This window comes from Geospiza fortis, unplaced genomic scaffold (genome assembly GCF_000277835.1).
Source record: "Geospiza fortis unplaced genomic scaffold, GeoFor_1.0 scaffold130, whole genome shotgun sequence".
NCBI lineage: Eukaryota > Metazoa > Chordata > Aves > Passeriformes > Thraupidae > Geospiza > Geospiza fortis.
Window position 1 is genome coordinate 665,036 of NW_005054300.1, and position 24,144 is coordinate 689,179.

Below are 24,144 nucleotides of genomic sequence, written 5' to 3' on the forward strand. Positions count from 1 at the left end.
GCTGCTGCCTGCAATGTGCAGTGGAGCCCAGCCACGTTCACCCACAGCGGAGCAGGACCTCTGAAATCAATAGATGTTCTTACCTGGGTAGGGTCAGGCTCAGGATAAGACAGTTCAGGGAAATTTCAGACACCAGGCATTGGAGGAGACAGCAGAGAGTTAAGGATGCTGCTGCTCCCCAAAGGCCACGAGTAAATGAATTCCTCTCCAGCTGGAGACTCTTATAAATGGCCTTCAATCCGAAGAGCCAGGTCTGTTTAAATTACAATGTGCGTGTCACAGTATGTAAGAACCTGCTCAAATCATATGGAAATGACTATTCCTGGAACACCCAGGTCTCCTGACATCACTTCCTTGAGAAATAGATCCAATTAATTCCGCTGAGAGACCAAAAAAATGGATGGGGGGAAGGAGGAAAGGAACAGAAAAGCCCTGTCAGTGGAAGGTCGGAAATGTCTGCAGGTGGAGACTCTGTCTTGTTCTTCTTTTCTTTATTTTCTTTTTTTTTCTTCCTTTTTTTTTTTCCTTTTCCCTTTTTTATTTTTTTTTCAGAATTGTTTCAACTCTTCAGCATAGAGGAAGGAAGGATGGCCTGGTGGATAAAGGTAGAGGAACTGTTGACAGTTCAGAGTTGGCCCCTGTTCCACTCTGCTGCAGACATCCTGTGCAACCCCGAGCAAGTCATCACCTCCCAGTGCCCTTCCTCCTCCCCTCCAAAATGGGTTTAAAACCATGTTTGCTTGTTTCTGGGAAGGACACATGGCTTGGGGCTTCTTCCTCTCAAAGTTTGGAAGGGCCTTGCAGAGAAGGGAGGGAAAAAGCACCAGGATCCAAATTGCCAGCCAGCAAATGTTGGAGCTGCCTTGTGCCCTGCGAGGGAAGCAGGGCTGAGGAGTTGAGCTCTTTCTTTCAACCCCACATCCTGATGTTCAGCCTGCTCCAGGGGTGCTTGCAAGCAGAGGTGATGCAACGTGACTTTGCTTTTGGTAGATGTGTTCAGCAAGATAAAAGATGGATTGAGACGAAATATGTTCAGCAAAAACTGTATGCCTGAGAAGCACCAGGGCACAAAATTTTCTGAGCAAGGCAGAATTCTGTGTTACCTCTCCACAAAGTAAATACAACCATATGTGCATTAAAAGGCTCCTATTATTTACAGAGTGCTGACATGCAACCCCCTGAAAGAGTTAGTATTTTGTTAGGTAAACGTTTTACCCTCTGAGCATTTTCCTCTCCTCCCTCTCCCCTCCCCCTCACCCAATAACTTACAGATGTTAGAACAATAAATTGAATGAATAGTTTCCCACACTGGAATGCCTGCATGCTGAAGAATGCAGAAATGATTTCTGGCCAGTTTCTGACACTGATCTACAACTACACTGCGTATATTCTGTTGCTCTTGTATCAAGTCTTGAGCTGCTCCCTGCCAAGAATTAAGTGCTTGTTCCATAAACCTGGTGTAGATTATCACTTAGCTGTATAGATGTATCTAATAGAATTAAATAGTTTGGCTCCTGACCAGTAACAGATGTGCTACATATAATGCAATAATAATGAGACTGAAAGCACCATGTTATGCCAAGGGAACATTGTGAGATATCTCACATTTCTTCTGTTGCTCAGTCAAAGCTCTGTGAAAAATAAATTGAAAGTCCCATATTTATACGAACAAAACAAGCTTTGGCTTTCCTTCTTTTTTTCATTTTAATCTTACAATGGGTTTGTAATCCAGCCCATGCACAAAGACGAGCAAGGGGTCAGCTTTCGTTTCGATGGAGCAATGGATTTGCTTTACCATAGTTTTATTTTTCACTGAAGTTCTCCTGTAACTTAAATGGTTATAATAAAATAACGTTGAACCAAGACATAACTATCTGCCTGGGACATGTGAGCCCATATAATTTGATCCATTGGGGACAGAATGGGCTGGGTAGGAGGAAGGAGGGCTCAGCTGTACACATAAGCTGACCTTTTATTTTCTAAAATAAAACTAAAAAATTAACAAATTAATTTTCTAAATTTAAAACTAAAAAAATTAACTAAAAAAATTAACTAAAAAAATTAACTAAATTAAAAGTCAGATCATACTCCTGGGATGAACTGCATGGTTCTTACAAAGCACCCGGGTTCTTTTGGATTTCTGTTGCAGGGGAGGCTCTGGGTACTCCAGCAATGAGGTTCTTCCAGCCTTCTGCAGGGAAGAGAAGGGAGGGAATGCCCTGGAGGCCAATGCCCATGTGGAAAGCCTCGCCAGCAGAGAGCAGAGGGGCCACATCCACCTGCCCACACCGCCACTGCCTCACTTCAGGTCACAGCAGAGGCTCAAAGAGGAGCAGTGGCACTGGTGGCACAGATGTGACCTGCCCACCAGCTGAAATGAACCCACATTGTCCACCACAGCTTTTGATCAGCATTGCAGATACCTGGTGGCAGGGCTGGGGGAAGAAACTGCCCCGCCTGAAACCGCGACAGGGCGGGTGGGGGACATCTCTGGAAGGCGCAGAGAAGGTGCCCAAACAAGCTACTGCTGAATGCTGGCCATGGGGCTGTGTTGTTTTTGTTCTTCAAGTGTGGGCATGGTTAATGAGGAAGTTGTGAAGGGAAGCGAATTCCCCGAGTGCCTGACAGTTCCAGCCTTCCCTGACCCGCGTCGGTCTGGGTACAGACAGAGAGGAGCACAGAGACTGCACTGCACGGGCAGCCCAGGTTACAGATGAATATCAGGGCTCCAAGATGTTATTGTTAGATCTATCAGCTGTCTTTGATGCCCTGAGGTATTGTTGAGTTGCTTTTGATCCTTGGCAAGAATAGATGGGACTGTGCTCTGCTCACTTTTCCCTTAGCTTTCAGAGAGATCTCAGAAGGTAATTTTGGATAACTGCCCCAGTTTATTGACCTTCAGGGAACACTGCCTGATGTTTCATCAGTAATGTACACAAAAACAGTGGGGGTGATTAATGAATTGATATTTTTTTGTAATTCTCTTGGACAGACAGAGCTATTATTAGCATTGGACAAGTGCCTCTGATTATATATATATTCTGTGACTGTCCATTCAAATGCAACATGGAAAGGCCAGGCTGTCATGGCGATATTCAGACAAAACCAGTCTCTCCAGCTTCAGTGGGAAGACCACAGAGGAGAATGTTAAAAGAGCTGGTGCTGTAACAGAGAGGAGCTGGCCCCTTGGGAGAAGAAGTTGAGTTGCCATTCTCTTACTGCTAGAGCCTGCATTCAAGCCCTGGAGACGATGATCCAGATGAACAGATGTGACTGCCCCTTCTCCCTGCTTTCCCCCTTTGAAGGGAAGCACTCTAGGTGACAGAAACATGACTGTGACCACTTTTTAAAGAAACATAGAAAATTCAAGCAAAACTGGATCCCCAGAGTTATGACTGACAGCAACAGTGTGGCCAGGGCCATGATACTCCACCACATGCCTGATTAAAGTGAAACCACCCTGCTTGATTTTTCAGGATCAAATGGCTGTAATGCGTTGTACAGACCAAGAACCAATAATCTGTGATGAGAAATTCTGGACCAGGCATCAGGCTCAAACTGTGCTTACAGATAGTTCCACGGGACAAGAAGCAGCAGCAGCAGCAGCAAATTTTGGTAAATAAATTATTCCCCCAGCTCCATTGAAAGCAAAAGAAAGGGATAGAAAATAGCCATCTGGCAAACAAGGAAAAGCTCAAGACAATTATCCTCCTTACTGTACATCATCCTTGCAATCATATTCAGGGAGAATGTGACAATTGATTAAAACTAATTGGAGGTTAAATTAAATCATAATTAGCATTAATCAATAGCAGTGTTGGCATGCCAGCGCATCCCTCCTTTAGGCAATTCACCTCCAATCCCCCACACTCCAATAAGGCTGGTGACCTGCGAGCCCAGCGTGTGCTGCTGCCATCAGTGAGGAAGCAAATCCCAGCAGCTCCGACCTGCAGGGCTGGAGGGAAGAGAGCATTTCAGTGAGAGGCAGCCCTGCCAGGACTGGGGATGGTGCTGCACCTCTCCCCTCTCCCGCAGCCAACATCAAAGGCTGGGGTGCCCTCAGATGATGGAGGCTGGTAACAACAGCTCAGTGCCCGCCTGCTCTCGAACAGCACATCACAAAGAGCCTTGCCTTTAGCGTGGTTTTGATAAGGATGCTTGTTTCTGTTCCTCTCTCCATTTATGGGGTTTTTGTGTGTTATATCATTATGTGGCCCATGCACAAGGAGTAGCCATGGAATAGCCCAAGGAATAGCCATGGAATAGCCCAAGGAATAGCCATGGAATAGCACAAGGAATAGCCATGGAATAGCACGAGGAATAGCCATGACTGCACCAGGCCCAGCGAGGCAGGGCTGCCTCCTCTCAAAGGACTGGGTGAGTGGGAGCTTGGGGAGCTTTCTCCAGGGGTGTCATGTGCTGACATAAGAGACAGGGAAATTTTTGCTCTGTTCTCAACATTAAGTCCTAATTTGTGGATGTGTTTAAGGGGAGAGGAAGAGCCACTTTGTCATCTGCCCAGAGCTGTGGTGCAGCTTGAATAAAGGAAGTGCAGGCACCTTTTATGAGCACTTGAACAGCGTTTGCAGCTGTATGCTGTGTGCTCAGTGCCCTGCACACATACATCAGCTCTCCAGAACCCAGCTGCCAACAGATGATGGAGACCCCCAGTCTGAGGCAGGAGGATTTAGGACCAGCCACACATCCATTGAACTTCCACCTGCCTCCTATCCAAGAGCTGCCAGTTTCCACTGCAGTGTTGAAAATAAATTCTTCTCAGGAGGCTTTGAGCAAGGATTTGTCTAAACACTGTCAACATTTTGATGCCGAGTTAGAACAGTTCTTGGGAGACTCTTTGGCCTCTCATGCTTCCCCAGGTGTCTCCAGTTCAGACTTTGGAAGCACAAGGTTGTGCTGAGTGGACACTTGCAGGAAAATGAAGGAGGAAAGTGTTTAAAAGCTGCTCACATCTCACACAGTGCTTTGGGGTGAGCAAAGGGAAAGGAAGCATAACTGCTTCCTCTGACTTTCCATGACTAGTCCCTGCCAGGAGCAGGTCTGGAGGGCAACCGGCCATGCACAGCCCCCAGAGAATATCTCCACTATCAGTTACCTTTGTTTTCTCACGTAAACAATGAACAAGGAACATTCACTTGAACTCAACTAACTTCTTGTCTCCATCCCCAAAGCAAGGGAACCAGGAGAATGAAAGAAAAACTTACCTGCCTTTTGAATTTTCATCAGCACAGCTCACAGAAATGTAGTCTCCTACCCAGCGTAAGAAATGCCAACATCAGCATTTCTATGCCACTCCTAGGGAATTTTGTTGATTTCACAATGCAAAACTTTTCTTTGGGATGTTTGCCAATCCACATGATATAAGGTGGGAAAAAAATCCCAATTTAAGTAGATGCCACTATGCTGTGAAAAATCCTGATGCCACTCAGTAATGGAAATGCAATCCTGCTGGTAAGGGTGGCTCTTTCCTGCACTTTCAGTCCTGGCATATCTGCCAGCTGCCCAACTTTCCTATGGACTCCCACATGGTCCTGTCCTTGGGGAGTGACCCAAAAGCACTGCACACATGAGTCTGCCATGGGTTTGGGGACCATCTCTAGGCCACCTGCCCCAGTCTGGGAACTGTTGGGAATGGATGTGCTCTGTCATCAGAAGAATGCTGTTGCCTGTAAAAGATCATTTACCCTAGATGGAATTGCCAGTGCAATGGTCCTCAATTTTAGCTTTTTGGTGCATATTAAGACATTTATGGCTGTAACCCTTGGCTGTAACCCTTGTCCTCTCCGTGTGTCATGCACACTGTTGCTCGGCCTCTCCCAAATGAAGGCCATAAACTTTCATTTTCTGGTGTGTTGTGAAAGAAAACAGATGTTGGAATGCATCTCTAGGCAGCACACCTTGGCAAACTCTTCCCAAGGCCTGAATATCTGGAGGAACCAATTCTACTCCAAAAGCTGGGGATCTACTTCATCACCTTGAACCAGTAAGTCACCTGCTGAGAACAGGCTTACCAGCTCCAGTAGAGTCCTGTGTTACACACCCAGCTTCCAGTTCAGAGCTGAGCTGCTCATAGTGCACACAGCAAGCACAAATTTCTCTGCAAAAGTCTGTGGTGACCTACAGAGACACCAACCCAACCTTCTCTGCTCCACCAGCATGAAAAGGAAGGGGCTGTGCAAGTAACCAGACATTTAGATTGCATCCAAGATAATGGGAAGGGGACAAAGAGAAACATCTCTCCAGCCTAGAGGAAAGCATGGCTTTCTTTGCACTGACCACACACATCAAGCATGTTTGATCAGGGGAAAAGCAGGTGGTAAAAGACAGTATATAAAAAGCTTGGTCATGCCTAACACGTCCCTTTCCAGATCAATACACTCTTGTGAGGATATAATCTTCCTGCTGTAATGCTGACAGGTTAATGACTGCATGAGTTACCCACTATCTAAACGCCTGCATCAGTACCTGAGTTAGATTAACCCCTGACACACTTAACTCCATAGCCTGTCATCACAACACCCTCACCTGTGACTTTTCCTGCCTTTTGCTTATTAAACCATCCTGCTGCAGGCCCTCACCTTCGCCTGTCTGTGCCGTGCTGGGAGTTGAGGGTGGCCAGGGAATCCCTCCATCTCCTCTGAGCTGCAGCCTAGGCAGGTCTGTCTGCAAGATGAGTGTCTCCAGCAGGGACACTGCCAGTGTAGGCACATCCCCGGGTGGGAAGGACCCTCTTTGCCACGGGGAGGAATGGAAAAATGGAGATACCTACTCTGTCAGTGCATCTGAGAAGTGGAATGAGCAGCAGAGACCTGTTCCTACAATCTCTCCAGCATGTGGCTCTTGTAAATTTGAGTAGATATTCTATTTTTAAAATTAAGAATCAAATTTCTGTCTGTATATTTTACTGGGTTCAGGTTTTAAGTGCAACGCAGTCCTTCCCTGGCCTCACCCCCCTCCCCCCAATAAATACAGACAGCATGCTGCAACATTCAGTGGGTTGGAAGAGGAATGAGACCTGTCTGGGCAGGATCCTGCCCTGGCTTTGGCCCAGAACTTGCAAAGTGGATTACCACAGCACACAGCTGGGGTCAGGATCCAGCAGCATTTGCAATGAGTGGTCTGCACTGCTGCTGGCTTGGGACTCAGGGCATTTAGCCTTTAATCCTGCTTCTGGTCTTGACCTCCTGGATAATGTGGGAGAGAAAGGCAGAAGGTGCAAAGATCAAACAAGGTAATTGAAATCTATTGGTTTAAATCTCATCAGAATAGCCCTGCCACAGTCCCATCAGCTGCCAGAGGAATGCCACTGTCAACTTCCAAATTGTCTCATGTGTTCCATTTATAAAGCAGAGACAAGTGCAGAGAGTGCCTGGCCGGGCCTCAGTGTGTCCCTTGCACTCTCACATCCCAAAAAAGACAAAGAGGGCAAGTTGGGATGAGCAGGGTGCAAACATCTGCCTCGCCTGCCTGCTGTGCTTGGGCTGGAAAGCTCTCACACTCTTGCCTGGGAATATTGGTAGTTCAACTTGTAACTGAATTAGCGGTGGGAGAAAACAAACCCCATGTGACTGAATCTTCTGACAGAAGCAGCTTTGATGTCCTCCTGCTCAGGCTCTGCCTCTGAGCCCAGCCACCCCCCACCTCCACCCCACCCCACCCTGTCAATAAACTGTTTGTTTAGCCTTGCACAGATTATTCATTCCTTGGCACGCAGCTCTCAGCTCCAAAGAATTAACATTTGGATTGTATTTGCTGGCTAGTAAAGTACCAGCAATACAGCTGGGATTCGTTGCACAAACTATTTTGATGGGGGAAATCAATGACAAACTGCGAAGAGGAGGATCAAGCAGTAAAGCCTTTTGCAATCCTTGTTTGAAAACATCATGTTGGTGATATTCAGAGTTTCTAAAAGTATGATGGGTGGCAAATAAGGTGTGGCAACCTTCTCCCAGGTCATCTTGCTGACTCCCACATGCAACAAACTGACCCCAGCCCGGTCCTAAAATAGATTAGTCACAGAATATTTCACTTTAAACCCAAGCTCATGAGGTTTTTTTCCCGACAGAAGAGGAGACTCTCTGAATGTTTATTGCTGTTTTGCTGGAATTTCTTTTTTGGTCAGAGAGGGATTTGAAAATGAAATACATTTCCTGTTGGAGGCCAAGGGCTGTGAGCTGCAAGGAGAAGCATAGCCTTTGGCTTGCTTCAGCAGTAAATAATCACTTGTGTTCCAAAAAGTCATTCACATTGGCAAGGGATCCCAGCACCTGCAGAGAGAAGTGCCCGGGGCAAGTCCAAGCACTTCATTTAGACTGTCCCTTATTAGGATCAATCAGACCTCATCCCTTGTAGCCACAGGAAATTCTAGGCTTAACACACATGACTTTTAAAATTAAAAAGGTGGAAAGATGTGCAGTTAAAGACACAGAAAAGATACAGGAACAGAGGACTGTTTTTCTATGTTTGCATGAGAAACTTTCTTTTTTACTCTCCCTGTAAATTGTAAGCACACAAAACCTTCATCTTATCAGTATTTTGAGCCTTGGAGAAGTCTAGTAATTTTCCTTCCTCCCCATTCTATCTGCATGGTTTTTTTGACACCTTGTTTTCCATTATACAGGCACAGAGTGGATATTTTATATCTTCATCTTCCTATTTTTTATGTTGAAGTTTTGATGCTGCACAAGTTAGCCCTTTTGGCAAGTTCTCACTAAAAAGCACAAGTGGTATCAGAGCCCATCAGGCAGCATGTTTGACCTGAACTTTCTAGGGAAAGGCTAACACAGCAGGACTATTCTTTTCTGGGGAAAAAATAGTTAAAAACCAAATAGTTAAAAAACAACCAACAAAACAAAACAAAAACAAAAACAAACCAAACAGCTGAAATCCTTTACATCTCAAACTACAGCAGTACACTGACAGACTTCTCTTCAGGATCAGGACCTGACAAAAGTCTGTGAGATGTGTGTGTGTGGATTGCTGCACGAGCAGGGTTGGGGGTCACATCTGGCTGTGCTCAGGATACTCTCCCACTTCCTCACATCCTAACAGAATTCAGTTTCACACAATGTATTTCCTAGCCCAGGTGTCACAAAACAACAAGTGCTGCCAGCAGTAACTTAGGGCTCTGCTATTGCTCCTTCTAATTGCTAAGCTGCTGCCAGAAGACACAGTATTTTTTAAGGCAACAGAGTGAATTGTTTGCATGGAAAGCCCTGGAGCTTTCACCACTGCAAGTCTGAACCATCTTCCTCTCCTGACCACAGTGCTGCAGAGTCCAAACTGGGTGTGGGCTGCTCTCTGTCACAGATGCAGCCCTGACTAGCCCAGAAGCTTTCAGTCCTGGCTGTGCCAGGGACACTTGGTGCATCCTTGTGCTATTTTTACTAGCACTAGGAACACTGAGTTCAGGCTCACTCTGGCACCAGCCAAAGAGGAGCTGGCAACACCTCTGGGAATGTGACTCAAGTACCTACCTCAGCACTGTGGTGTCCCTGAGCACCAAAATAACCATGGATGTAGGAACATCCCAGGCAGAGACAGGGAGCTGTGACTGACTGCGATCACACAGTGTCAGGTTGCTTTGCTGTACAAAGACAGTCCACAGCACAATAAAGCAGCATCTGCTTCTCCCCACCACTCCAGAGATGCTAAAGGACTGTAACCTGGGACTGCAGCCTCACTTAATCTGCTGCTGGATTTTGTACTAATGCAAACCTGTCACTGCAAGTGCCTGGTTGTGCATGTACTGCACCACAGCTAAAGTCCACTTCAGCAGATCACTGCAGGCAATTAGTGTGGAGCAAAGCTCAACCTCCATCTGAAATGCAACAAAAACACCAGAAAGGCAGTGCTGGGTCCCACTTGGGCAGACTCCACAGGTTCCTCTTTAACCAAAGCCAGGTAAGTGGAGGCTGCCACCACCCCTGCTGCTCCGTGGGCATCGAGGGCACTGTCCATCAAAGCAGCACCTGAGGAACAGCCCTGTGTCAGCACCAGCTGCCAGGACAAGGCAAACTCTCATCCCTTGCTCAACAATACAAAGGGCTTCTTTCCTCCCCCTCCACTAAGTAAAATGTTGAAGACCATGACCTCTGGAAAACATAACAAGAGCAGAGGAATCTACAGTCGCATGTTGCAGGTCAAGGCATTGAGCGTTTCACAACCTTGTGATTCAGCTAAAAGCTCCTCTGTCTGTCTGCTCTGTGCAGAGGCAGCTCCCGTCCCCACAGACACACGTACACATGGATTCACATGGTAAAGAGGGTAAATGAAGGCTCAGCTTTTTTTTTTTTGACATTCCTGCCGTAAAAAAGTGGCAAAGACATGAGCAGAAGGGCAACTTCTTCACAGAGAGCTGAGAACATCCAGTGGGCATTTGCAACTATGAACGTACATGTCCCATCATACAGCGCCTGAACACAGCTCATAATGAGGTCAGTGCTAAGATTCAGTCTAAAACAGAACAGAAAGTGGACACTGTGGCTTCATTTGAGATGTGATGGGGAATCTCTTGGGCTAGGAGAGCTGAGGAAACCTGGAGCATCTGACAAAGGGGGAGCCAGGTACAAACTAAGCAGAAATGCTCGGGGTGTGCTTGGGGCCTTCCTCCTTATTTCCATTCAAACAGTGCCACAGAGTAGATCTGGGCTTCCCAGCTGAGCCAGGCACACTCACCTTGGAGGGGATACTGGGAGTCTCAAACCCTGGGACACAGCAGCATAAGCAGAATGAGCACAACACAAGGCAGGGCTCAGATGGGTTTTGATCTACTTTTACAAACCCTAAAAGGGAGGTTTGAGTAGAGCAACTGGTGTGAACAACTTAAGAGCTTTTTAATTGTTTGGGCAGGACTGTTTCATTTTAATGCCTTATGAATATTTGGGATAAGGTACTTCTGTGCTAGGGAATGACCCCCATAAGAAAACACTATCAAGAGACTCCTTCACTGACTTAGAAAGATGAGGTATTTGCAATACTGTGAGAACAAAAAAACTGAATTATAAATTTCCTCTGTAAGAAATAAAACCTTGTTATTTTCCTACGCAGTGACATAAATTAACATATTTAATGAATTAATTAAAAATATGTATACATAAAGTCCCACTCAGTGATATTTTAGAGTTCTTCTAGAGTGCTTGATCTTTTCAAGCCATTGTGGAAGTTTTGTACTGAAATTTAATATTTAAGACGTGGTTATGTCTGGATTTCAGACTGAGAGCTGGACTTAGGTACATCTAGGTGAGGAGGGATCTATTTAAAATAGATTTGTATTTCTATTAGTTATAGGAGTGTACAGAGGACTAAACATAAGATTTGATGTATAGGCCCAAGGATGCACAACCCAGGATCAACAGATTCCTAAAGCCAAATTAGCCAACTCCCTCTACCCAGGCGTCTCACAACAAGCACAGGCAGGCTGGCAGCAGGAGCCCTTATTTCCATCCCTCTTGCATCTCAAACTTCTCCATCCAACAATTACCACTAATAACAATTCTAGCTGCAGCCAAACAAGAGGCCACTGCTGGCACAAAGCAAAGAGGAAGCAGAGCCTGTTCTCACAATACAGAGTCTGCAGCAACATTTGCCAAAGTCCTCACAGGAAATGTGCTGGCAGCATCTCAAGGGCAGAAAACACCTCCATGTTCTGCTTCCCACCTTCCCCTGCAGGCACTCACAGACACACATGGAGCTGGAAAGAAAGAGGCAGATATAAGGAGCACTGACAACTCCCATTTTGTTAACAGCTCTGTGTGATTCCCTAATGCCTTGGAATATCTTTGGATGTTACTGTGGGATCCCAGAATTCAGTGAGGAACCCACCACCTGAAAAAATCACTAGAGCAAACTCAGCGTTGTATCCCAGCTATAAAACCAAACTCCCTCCTCAGCATTTGTTCAAGTTTGCCTCCAGATCCAGTTTTCCTCTAATTTCACCCACTCCTTGCCCCAAGCCTTTTAACATGAGACGTAACCCAAAACCCAACAGAAGAACAGAGAGCCAGAAGCAGACTTCTGGATGGTGAGAGGTGTCATATTTGATTTTTCCAGCTAACAGGAAAGTGAAATATTTAACGCTCCCCTTCAGATCCTTTTCTCTGTTTCTCTGCCTTTATAAAACACTGCTGCATGGGGAAGAGGCCAAAAGAAGAAAATCGATTGTCTTTCTCAGTGCAGAGACCTTTTCAAAAATGGTGCCCTGTTCTGCAGGAGCCCAAATGTTTTTTTCAAATGCTTCTGGCAGAAGAGCACAGAATCCTTCCAGGACTGTTCTTTATCTGGTGAGATGACTGTCTGTGGAGTTGAGGCAGGGAAGGCTGCTGTTAAAGTTTCTTTTTTTTCTTTTCCTTTTTGTGACTTTTTGACAAGAAGAATAGCTAAGGAAAAAAAAAAAAAAAAGAAGAAGAAATAAAATACTGCTCCAAAACAAAAAGCAAGAACATTGCTGTAATGCAATCATGGGGCTCCTGCTCTACAACCTTTTGGAGGTCTTCCTCTTCCAGACCACTTTGGACTGCAGTTGGAAGTACCTCTATGAATTTTCGAAGAGTTTTGGAGCAACAGGTGTTTTTCTTCCCTATAAAAAAGAATTAACTACTTTCTTCTTTAAATTGTCTAAGCAACAATTAAAAAAAAAATCTGAGAAGGATGTTTCTGGCAATCTATTACAAGCAAGGTCTGTCACAGGCCCTTGGTTGCTCAGTGATAGTGCTGTCATAATAAACAACAGATTTCTGGTTTTATGGTTAGGTATTTTCAAGGCAATTCAGGTGATTTGGTTTTACTGTCAGCACAGGGTACAGCTGCAGCCTTAGGATCAATTTTAGGTCAATCCAGGGCAGTCTGCCGCCAGAAGAGGCAATCCTGCCCTCACTCCTGCTGCTTTCCTCAAGAATGGTCTGATGCTGGTAAAAAAACCTGATCCTCCATGAGAAACTACTGCTTTCTGATGGATCACAAGCTGCAGGACAGTGTTATATTTTCCCCCTGCGGTTGTGCGCATGGAGCTGCTGCAGGTGGGTGGCCCTGAGGCCATGGGCTGGCAGGGGCCTTGTCAGCTGCTGTGGGATGACATAGCAGAGAACTGCACCTTGGACATCTACACTGCAGATCGTGTCTGCAAGCACTGAGATTTGTAGCTTAAATCGCTGATGTGTCTTTAAACATCCTTTTGTCAGCCTTAGAGATTTTGTTTGTTGGTGGTCTTCATTTATAGGGCAGGCTAGCAGTGGTGTGGGACTCAAGTGTAGGGAGAAAAGAAGAGCAAGGAGAAGCTCTTCCAGCTCCAAAAGATTCTCCTCTTTGGTTTAGGGTGAACAGAGGTCAACGTGAGTCTTTCTCTGGATTTCAGGGAGCTTTGGATCAAGCCCAAGGTGCCTCATTATCCCATGACAGAATAAAGACACATACTCATTTTTATGAGTGAAAACTATTCTTTCTCTCCAGTGAATGGCTGAGATCTGAACACAGCTGCTATTTTGCTCTGTGCACTGAATCACTTCTGATTCTTAAGTATTGAAACAGTGACATGCGTTCCCCCCGCCTAACATGGGACCTTTCTCCATTATTGTACCATGAGAAGAATATAGTAATTCATTCTGTCTTTATTTTTTAGCTTTATTATTGTTGGGACTCCTTTCACTTCAGGCTGAAAAAGCAGGCAACTGGGGCAGAGAGGAATGCTGATGTTATGTCAAAATATGAAATTTCTGAGAATGGGAGATCCCTGAAAGTACTGGAGTACTCAAGCATCTCTTCACCAGCTCTTAGGCAGGAAACGCAGGAATGGTTTTATGTGAACTAACAAAGAGATGTGGCAAAAAAAATCCACTTCTTATTAATTCTCAAGTTGTGGTAGGTTTTGCTGTAAGGATAAGTTTCTGGTAGAAGGGGCTGTGCAGAGGAGCCTTCATCCTCCTCCTTGCTGTGGCATGTGCCACAGATTTGACAATATCTGCCTGACAATTCTTAATATCCCACTGCAAGAAAGGATTGTGGCAACTGTAAAGCATTTAGGAGAGATAAACAGGAGTGATCAGAGACTTGGGGAACAGAAGATATGAGGAGATACAGAAAGAATTACACTTTTTCTGTCTAGAGAAGAGGAAGTTTACAGGAGACAGCCACAGAAAAATAAGGCTAAGGGGGATCTTTGGAGGTCATTCAATCCATTCCTCTCCCCTGAATTAATCTCAGCAATTCCTAAATCACTGCTGATAGACATTGCTTTGACCTGTTCATAGGGATCTCCAGTGGTGCACAGTCTACAAGCTCCCAAGGCATCCTGGCTTACTGCTTCTCGAGTGACACTACTAAAGAATTTTCTTATCAGCTGATTCTGAATCATTCTTTCTTCAGTTTAAGGCCTATCAACTTATCAGCCATTGTCAATTCCTAAACAAAATCAGACTTTAATTTCTCTTCACCACTCCTGTCTAAAAAGAAATAAGATTACATGATTTTTTTCTTGACAAACCCACACTGGCTGTTATTCTTCTTCTTTTCCCAGATGCACCCAAACAACTAAATTGCATGATATTTGCTGGAGCTAAAAATACAGATGAGATGGTATGTAATTCCCATGTTCCTGTGTTTCCCCTTCTTCTGTATGAAGATAGGTTTGCCCTTTTCCAGTTTTCTGGTATCTTACTTAGGTTTTCCTGGCTTCTCAAAGGTAACCACAGGTATCTAAGATCTTTTCAGTCCACTTTCAAAATATTCTAGGATGAAGATCATCAGGTTCAGCCAATTATAAAACATGAAGCTTATCTAATTTTCTCACTTCTTTCTTTATTCTATGCTGAACTCCCATCCTTTTTCAATTAATTTTCCAATACTGTTAGCCTCCTGCTCTCAAGTGATCTTTTAAATGAACACTGATACAAAAAAAGGCTTTAAACACTTCACCCCCTTGGTATCATCTGGCGATACCTTTCTCTTTTCATCTTATGATAAATGTATTTGTAGAACAATTTCTTGGTACTCACTCTTCATATATGTAAAAGAGCTCTGCAAAGAGAAAAGGAACATGCTATTCCTCTCAGCCACCAAGGGCAGGACAAGAAATAATGATCTTCAAGTGAAGGCTAGACATTAGGAAAAGTATTTAACCTGTTAAAAGGGAAAAGACCAAGAATGAATTATCTGGAGACCTTGCTAAATTTCATATCATAGGCAGCCTTTAAGCACAGGTTACACGATTAATTTTTTAGCCTTTTCCAGTCTGTGAACTCCTAACATTGCACCTCACAGGGCCTCACATACAGCTGGTATAGCCCAGTGTTACTGGGATTTCTCATGTTTAGATTTCCCCCACATGCACCTCCTCCTAGAAATGCTCTACAGAAAAGTAAGAATCTGTGGTTTGCACTTTAGGAATCCATGGACTTGATAAACTTTTGTCAGGAGCTGGGTCATGGACTCCTGCCTATCTGCTTTTCTACAATTCGGTGATCCCAAAAATCCCATGTTCTGTAGCTGCATCATTTGTGATGTCTCAGAAGTGAAACAAATGTTGTTTGCAGTTTCATTGATTCCCTTCACTGAACAGAAGCTCTGAAATGGACTTTACTTTTTTAAAAAAACTTGATAATAACTGTTTTATCTGCCTTATAGAGCAACTAATTGGTGACTATCAATGTCCAGCCTATTACATCCACTTTATAGCGCTGCAGGTCATGGAATGATGCTGGAGCAGAGCAGAGACAGATCTTCTGAACTGGCTTCTCATCCTCCAATCTCCAGATCATTTTCTTTAAATCTCACCCTTCTGTATAACAGCACTGATGTTTGGATAATTTGCATATGTAAATCTGAACTAAAGAGAAACCCTCATGGCTACTGCAGAGAGGCGCCTGCTAAACGCTGTAAATTGAAATGCTTTCCTCCCCAAGCTAAAATAAAAAGCGCCCTGGAGGGTAAATTTCTGAAGAGTTTGTGACTAACCTGATTAGTCACTCTAAATTGTGATAGATGGAAGGAAAAAGCAGTTGTCAAACAAGGAGGAAATTCCAACAGAAGAGTAAATTTAAGGATGACAGTGATGATAAATTCTTACAAGCCTTAGAAAAGATCAGCCTTTTGTGCAGCTCTCATAAGGAGCATTGAGTGCTCACTGTATAATGGGCTGCTGTTTGGGTAACTGTGGGAATGTGGTGGTGATTGGTTTTGAAAAGAAATAGAACACCTCATGTCCAGATTATTCTGCATTTATTTTAAGGTACCTGTAACTAAATTTTAAGAACTGCCCTTCCTTGCTCTTCCTGTGCTTGAGACTGCTGGGCCAGGGGGATGTGCTACAAGAAAGGACAGTGCTCAGGGTTAATAATTTCAGATAAAATACAGGTATACATTTTTTTCTGCCAGTATTGGGAAAACTCAGCAAAGTTTCTGCTTAATTTTTGTCACTAATGATTTCTAAATAGAAGTCAGATGTTTTCTAGTGGATGCATTCTATTTGCAACAGGAACTGGATCTGTGAAGAACAGAGAAGATTGAACTGTGAATTCTTCTAGGTTGATTATTGCTTCATGCTTTCTTCTTACTGAAATAAAGAAAAAATTTTCATTTTAAAACCTATCTAAGAAGGCAACCAGTGTTCTGTTCCACTCTGAACAAAATTTATCCTCTGGAACTGGTTTAACAGGACATGGAAGAAAGGAAAATAAAATATATCCCCTCCTCTGTCCAGAAATGCATTTGTTTAGCTGGCTGAAAACTAAAGGGAAAACACCAATACATTTCATTGACCTTTTTCTTGCATTTCAAATTTTCAAATATCACTAAAACTTAACAATTCCAGCCATTTCACAGATCAATATCACATGGTGAATACAAGGGTCTGATATTGCTAGTGTTGATAGCAATCAATTAGCTTGGGACACATACAGAAGAACTGCACGAAGAATTGATCTATTCTGTTTTCCAATTAATTCAGTTTCTTCAGCATTTGAATTTTCACCAGTATGTGCACATTAATAGCACCCAGGAGCTTCAGTCATGGGACAGAAGATTATACATTACAGAAAGGCAGCCCATGAGCCTGCCTGGCTGTCACTCAACTTGGCACCAACCCTTAATGGGTCTGGCTAGTTCCTGGCTGTGAATTATGTGAAGTTTCAGCCAGAGAAAGTCTGAAATTTTCTTCACTCACGAGTCTTTCCTCAACAGTTGAACTCTGTATCTCTAGTAATGTGGTCATTTCTAACCAGTGAGGTCAGAAGTAGTGACTTCTCCCATCCATGACAATGAGTTTTATTTTGAGCAAGCCATGGTTTCTTTTCAGGGGATGGGAACATTTCAAACTGTAGAAATGAAATTGTAGCAAGATCATAAATGAATGATGCTGTTCCAGGGCTTGGAAACAACATCATCATCAGACACTGGTGTTTCCCAGTACCTGAATATCTCAACAACCTGCTGTTCCCTCAATTGCTTTTTTTCCTTGTTTTGGGAAAAAAACCATATCATTCTATCCCATAAAACTGCTACAGTGTTGTCAACACACAAAAGTTGTGGACACTTATCACAATGGGCAAAATACTTCAAGCCTCTCTTTGGAGATCAGGAACACCACTACAGCCCAAACACAAGGGTTCTCTATTATCTTGCTGACTTTGTCTGAAGCAGGAAGCAGATCAAATCTCACAAGAAAAGCCTGGTTTTGTGAGATTTCAAGCCAAAAAATGCATTTCTAGGAAGTGTGTGTGCACTCAGCTCCATTTTCTGATATGCTCACCACAATTCCAACCATCGGTTGGATAAACTGACAACTCTAAAGGATTCCTTCGACTAAGCCTGGCTCTTGGTTAGATGGGATAAGTGCTCTGTTCCTGCTACTGCATGTACATTTTTGAACAGAGAATTAAAACATCATGAGTTTCACTCCATCCAAGATTGGGCACAATCCCTGCAGAGCAGTAGATTAAATCAGGATTTCCCAGACTTCCGGCTAGATGTATCCTTCTCTAATAAAAGCTTTTCTTATTTGTTTATTGCTTTAGCTCATTTCCACTAAGAAAATGATGCTTTTGTCTAACCATAAATCTTTCAGGACTGCAGTCTGAGGATTCTATCTATACACTGATAGACTATAGGAGAGAATTTTCTCGTGTTTTCTGTGGTAACATTCAACACAAACTATAAAACAGGATCTATGGGATTTCCTCTATGTTTCAAGGGTTTACTGTATGTGTCCTTTCCCAAGAATAATTCATACTGAAGCAAAAAAAAAAAAATAGCAGGAAAACAAATGAAAGCCAATGACATCTTGGTTTATGTGAGAACTGACAGATACAGGGGCGGGCATCCTGGGTAAAACCTCATTGCAGATGTTATCTGTAAAAATGTGTGTAGACATGGTACTCTACACTAAAGGAGATGCCAGTGAAGCTTCACCCCGCTGATTCAAATACCTGTGCAGCAGCAAAAGACCTGGATTTTGGCTGAATTTCTGTTTTTTCCACTGGTTCACAAATGACTTTGTCCATCTTCGTCTGTGGAGTGGTGGTGGTGGTTACACTTTGCAGCAAACGCTCTGAGGTGTGGCCCATCTAGTGATAATATAAATTATTCCCTCATCTAGTTAGATGTCCCATAAGTCCAAGAGCAAAGTTTATCATGTAGTCACATAAAGTCATGTGAAGTTTCATTACTGATGAATGCAGTGCCAGGCACGGTGGGAGGCATCATTCCAGCTCCTCATGCACATGACTGGTTTCTAAATTAACTGTGACCACTCTGGAAGATGACCAGGGCATCACTGCACAAAGTTAAGTGGAAACTTCTTCTCCCTGTACATGAGAGAGAAGAAAATGCATTCTTTACAAATACAGGCCCTGAATTCTTACCATGACAAAATTGTCAACAGGACCTTTCAGGTGTTTCAGGCTTGCTGGATTAGCGACCATGTTTTTTTAATCACAGAATTCCCCCCTAAACTTTCATGCATCTTTTCTAAGCTGTGAAACAATCTCCTCCCACAAGAGTAGAGCATGGATTGAACATGATGGCAGGTAAACTAGCAGCAATCATGTATTTGGTAAGTGCCCAAGATACCCCCATCTGTGCTCAAAAGTCAGCATCTTGCTTTTGCTAAATGCCTTGACACACTTGTAAGCCATTCCCGGACAGATAATTGCGCATGGAGAGGGAGGATTGCTCATATGCTGACCACAGCAGTTCCCTCCATCAGACCTAAGACCTCTGCATAGATCTTTGACAAAAAATTCATCTTCCTTACTGAGTGTGCAGAAGAGATGATACATCCTTGAACAGCACTTTGTTACAACAACATGTCACAAGAGCTAATATTGCCTTTAGCAGTGCATGCATTAGAAGTATGATAGTTATGATAGTATGATAGATATGCTAAGTGATTTTTTAATAGACCTTATTAAACATGTTAGCTTCAGAGACCTCAAGCTATCTATCACTAGAGCAAGTAATATTTTTTTTTTGTCTTTCTAGGGCTTAGCTAAGTGAACTAATTTTTTTCTGTAGATTTTCTGTACACATTTATTTTCAATAACACCAGGCCCTCTGAGAGGATGTCCTCTCCACAATCCTCCTCTACATGGCCGTGGGAACTCCCAAAAACATCACCTGCAATTGTAACTGGAATAAGCCATGAGGGGAGATGGAACAGTGGATGGAGTGTGCCAACTTAATTAGGGAAACTAAACCCAGGAAAGGACAAGACCAGTTCAGAGAGGTAGGAGTTTGCCAGCAGCTGGAACAGTTGAAAGCCTGAGGAAAATGCAGTCTGCTTTCCATCTTGTGGATGAATGCCACCTCCTCCTTTCCCACTCATGTCTTGGTTTAAAGACCCCTTCAATGTTTATGAAGAGCACATCACACTACCAAGGCTGCAGCTCACCCCTATATGGGAATATGCCTGTCCTCCCCACTTCCACAGCTGGCAGTGCTGCTGGAAACATGGTGGGGTGGGTGAAACTGCATTTACACTGAGTTTTACACCTGAACTCAGAACTGAATTCCAGTGTGGACAAGTTATGAGACAATAGAAGAGGGGAGGAGGTAGCCAAGAAGCTCAGGATACTTCTTCTGAAGGGGCAGCTGCATTGGTGGTGTCTAGGGCAAATCATCCCCTAAGGTATAGGATTTCTGGCTTTTCTAGCAATAAGCCAAAGCAAAGGGTTTAGAAACAGAAGAGGGTATTCCCTTTAAATCAAACAAATAGCCTGTATTCCAGTACAAAGGGTCAGAAAAGAAGGTTTACTTCTGGTCCCTGGAACCGACAAAATACCCTGAAACTATATAATGAAATGAGAGGAAAAGATACAGTTCCCCCACTACTGCTGACACACAATTAATATAAAATAAGGAGCTTGTTTGGTGTTGGTTTGCAGTGATCCACCCCACCGACACTATGAGGGCTAATGAACTAAATCTGAAAGCATCAGCATAAGATTTTGACAAATGCATTGTTTGCCTATTGAGAGGGTAGAAAATGATTATAAATGACAAACTGGGCTTATTTTCAGGCATGGACAGTCCAGGAGCAGTGGCATTATGGCCTCAGTTGGCTGTTCTCTGTGTAAATGATTTCACATTTCTGCTACTGAATCAATTGGGTGTTTCTCCATTTAAGAATCGCCAAAATAAAATATCTCCTGCTCCACAGTCAAGGCATGTTCTTGGCTCCCAGGGAGGAAGAGCAGTTTAAAATACCTGGATTTTTTTATTTTAAAGTGAAGTGTTGGTCACAATGTAGTGCACTTTCACTGCTCAAGCTTCATGAGGATATTGAAAATTCTAAGCAATTATTAGCAAACATGGTGGAAACACAGAATACTGTACTACAAAGTTGAATAAAAACTCATATTTCATGCCTTTTTTTTTTTCTGAAAGGACAAGAGAAGATGTATGTTTCAATATTTTAGCTATGAAAAGTCCGGATGCCAAACTAAGGTGAAGATTCTGGCAAAAACTACGGATCATATAATAGTCAAATGTAATTTAAATTCTGAAATCTCTTATTCCAGCATTTCTCTCAAAGAAGATAATGACCTACATAGACATCTCACAACCTAACTTTGCTCCTTGTTTCTCTGGTCTGCCAGTTCTTGGGCAAAAACTCTGTAACAGCTAAAATTCCCCAATGAGGTAGAAAATGTTATAGAAAGAGCAGGAATCCTTGGAAAGTCAGCGAGAGGGAGTTTTATGTAATTCTTATGAGACTTAATGAAGCCCTGAAGATGAAACAATTTCCATTTTGCCTTCATGGGAGCAGACTGAAGCGAAACGGTACCTTTCATTCCTCTTTACAGAAGGAGGTTCAGAGCACCAGCAGGTGGGCAGGTTTAAATCAGCACAGTGCAAACCTGGCAAAGCCTGGTGCCTGGGCTCAGTGCAGGGAGCCACATGAAGTTTGGATGCTCTGAACTGCCTATCATGAAGCAAGGAGGTGTCTTACAGGCTTGTCCCACCTCCAGACTCCCAGGGGATGGATTCCAGTGTGGGGACTCCTCTGGGTTGTGTGACTCAGCCAAGACAACCTACAGCTCTAACCCCAGGCACGGTGTTGTTGCATGTGTGGTCCCAAATAACCCTGCTCAATGAGGTTATTAGCATTATTCTTCATGCAAGGAAGAAGAGCAAAGACCCAAGTAGAAGAGATCCACTTTTCCTCCACCCCAATCCAGATTTCTGCTCAGTTCTTCTGCCCATGGATTTCCCGTCACTGGCAACTCTTGCCATCTGCTTATCAAGGAGACTTGTCACTGCAGCTATTCTTCCCTAATTTCTCACCAGGGAATGCATTTCCAAAACTTCTGAACCTGTTTGCTCAGGGCTTTACTGTCTGTTGTACAGGGGGAGGAAGGTCTTTGGATTCCATTCCAATGCTAGCTCCCAAATGCTCATGCACCCTTGGAGATGCGCCTCTAAAGATATCTTCCTTGCAAGCCACAGGTGAAGCAGGCCTGGAGAAAAGGTGTGCTGATCCTTCCTCCAGCAGTCCCTGTAAATCAGGATGCTGAGTTGCATAAGGAACACCCTTCTTCACACTTGTGACTTGGCACTCTGTGTCTCTGGCAAGCCCAGGTTTCTCCCTGAACCAGCACACAAAAACACCCAATGTGCAAGCTAAGAAACATTGGCTTTGCTTACCTTTAGGTAGTGCAAATCCAAACAAAGTTACTAGTATGTCATTTGGGGAAGAATTAGGAGGATAAACTACTGAAACAGTTTTTCAGGACATTTGCACATTCCAGGAATCCAGTGAGGTTGAAATGAGTTTTCCTCCTCCCTGCAGGGTGTTCTCAGAGCGCTGGTGTCACCCAAAAGAGCAGAGGTGGAAACCTCTTGCCTTGACCCTCAGGCATAATCCTACAGTCCCCAGGCCAAACTCTATCCTGACAAAGATAAAATGGAGGGAAGAATTTTTTCCTACAAAACTCAGGCTGTTTCTGGCCGTTGTCTATTGTCTCAGGTTCTGACACAGAGTCCATTTTCTTACCCCCCTCTCTCAGCCATGCAAATCAGGCAAAGAGGAGCGCACAATGGAACTCCAGCATCTTTTCAGATCAGTGGTTCTGAGCCCCCTTGAGAAATCCATAAAGGCCCTCCCTGGAGTATTTAGCAGATAATGCTCCCTCTTTCCGCCTGCGGTGTTTTGAAAAGTGCAGCCCATAAAATGTGTCTGACATTGTAGAGCAAGCCCGGCTTCCCCGCCAGCGCCGCGGCCTCCGCGGCACCAACACGGCTCCCATTGTCAGCCCTGACCCGCTGAATGCAGCCAGGCCAGGGGGGATTTCTGTGCTTTGCACAGCAACAGCACATGACTTGGAAGGGAACTTCTCAGGGAAAGTACATTTGATCAGTCATAAAAACCTTCCCGGAGATGCATGCTGAACTCTGTGTGTGTATTACAGCTGGCACTGTTAACACCTATTGCTAAGCTTGCGTGAGATTTTCCCACACAAGACCTGGTTTGGTTGCTTATAACCTATTTGGTCAGGCTTTAACAGTTTGGACTGATTTTTTTTTCCATGCAGAATAGTTGCTTCAGGAAGAATATATATTGGAAATTTCTGCCAAGACAGATTGGGCTTTTTTTCAGAGTGAGTTTACAGGGAAATACATTGTTTTTGCCCCTGTTAAATCTTACAAAGATTTTATTGAAGAAATGTTTTTTTACCTCATTGCTTTGGTATTTGTAGGGAAGGTTTCTGTACTAGAGATATTATTGTTAACCCTCTCTTCCTCCCTGTTATACTTGGGTCAAACTGGGAGCTTACTAAAAAAGAGCAATCTCTTCAGACATGCTAGAGATAGGCAAAGGGTATCTCAGAGGTTGGACAGGATTTTAACTATAAATATGTCAGCTGAGGTGCTCCTGCACACTAAAACAGAGAGCTGGGAAGCACAAAGTTCCTCTTGCTGCTGCCCAGGCAAGGACAGTGCCCGAAGAAGAGCTGGAGTTTTGGGAAGAGCTTTCATCCAAGGAAATTCTCCTCTGAGATGGAGTATATCCACCTCCAAACACAACACCTGCCCTCGCCCATCCCAAATTCTCAAATGGAACACGCAGGAGCGCAAGACGAGCTTGGGAGGGTGAGGGATATCCTTCCTTCCACCTCCCATCCACTACTTTGCCTCCCCCATATCTCAAGTCCATAAGCTCTATCAGCAATGGAACGAATTGCATGAGAAAGTGCAGGGGGTGGCAGGAACATCTGGGCCACATACTGCACATGCCACTGCGAGTTAACCTCTCACACGCTGTCGGATGCTGAGCACGTCAGGGACACAGCTGTGCTTCACACGCACAGCTCCTGCAGGCAGGACCCACCTCAGGCTGCAGAGAAGAGGAGGAAAGAGAGAAAAAATGAAGGAGAACATGGGGATGGGAGATGGGAGATGGGAGATGGGAGATGGGAGATGGGAGGAAGACAAGGCAAGACATGATGGATCTTTTTGGCTGAGGGGCGGTGCATCACAGCCGAGCAATGCAACAAATCCTTGGAGAAATACCCCTTGCACACCCTGCGTGTAGTGCACCAGCAATGCTCTGCATGAGCCAGATTTGGTTTAAATGGAGACAAAAGGGGCAAATCCCAGTGGAAAATGGGAAGGAGGGAAGGGAAGGTGCAAAGGGAAAGA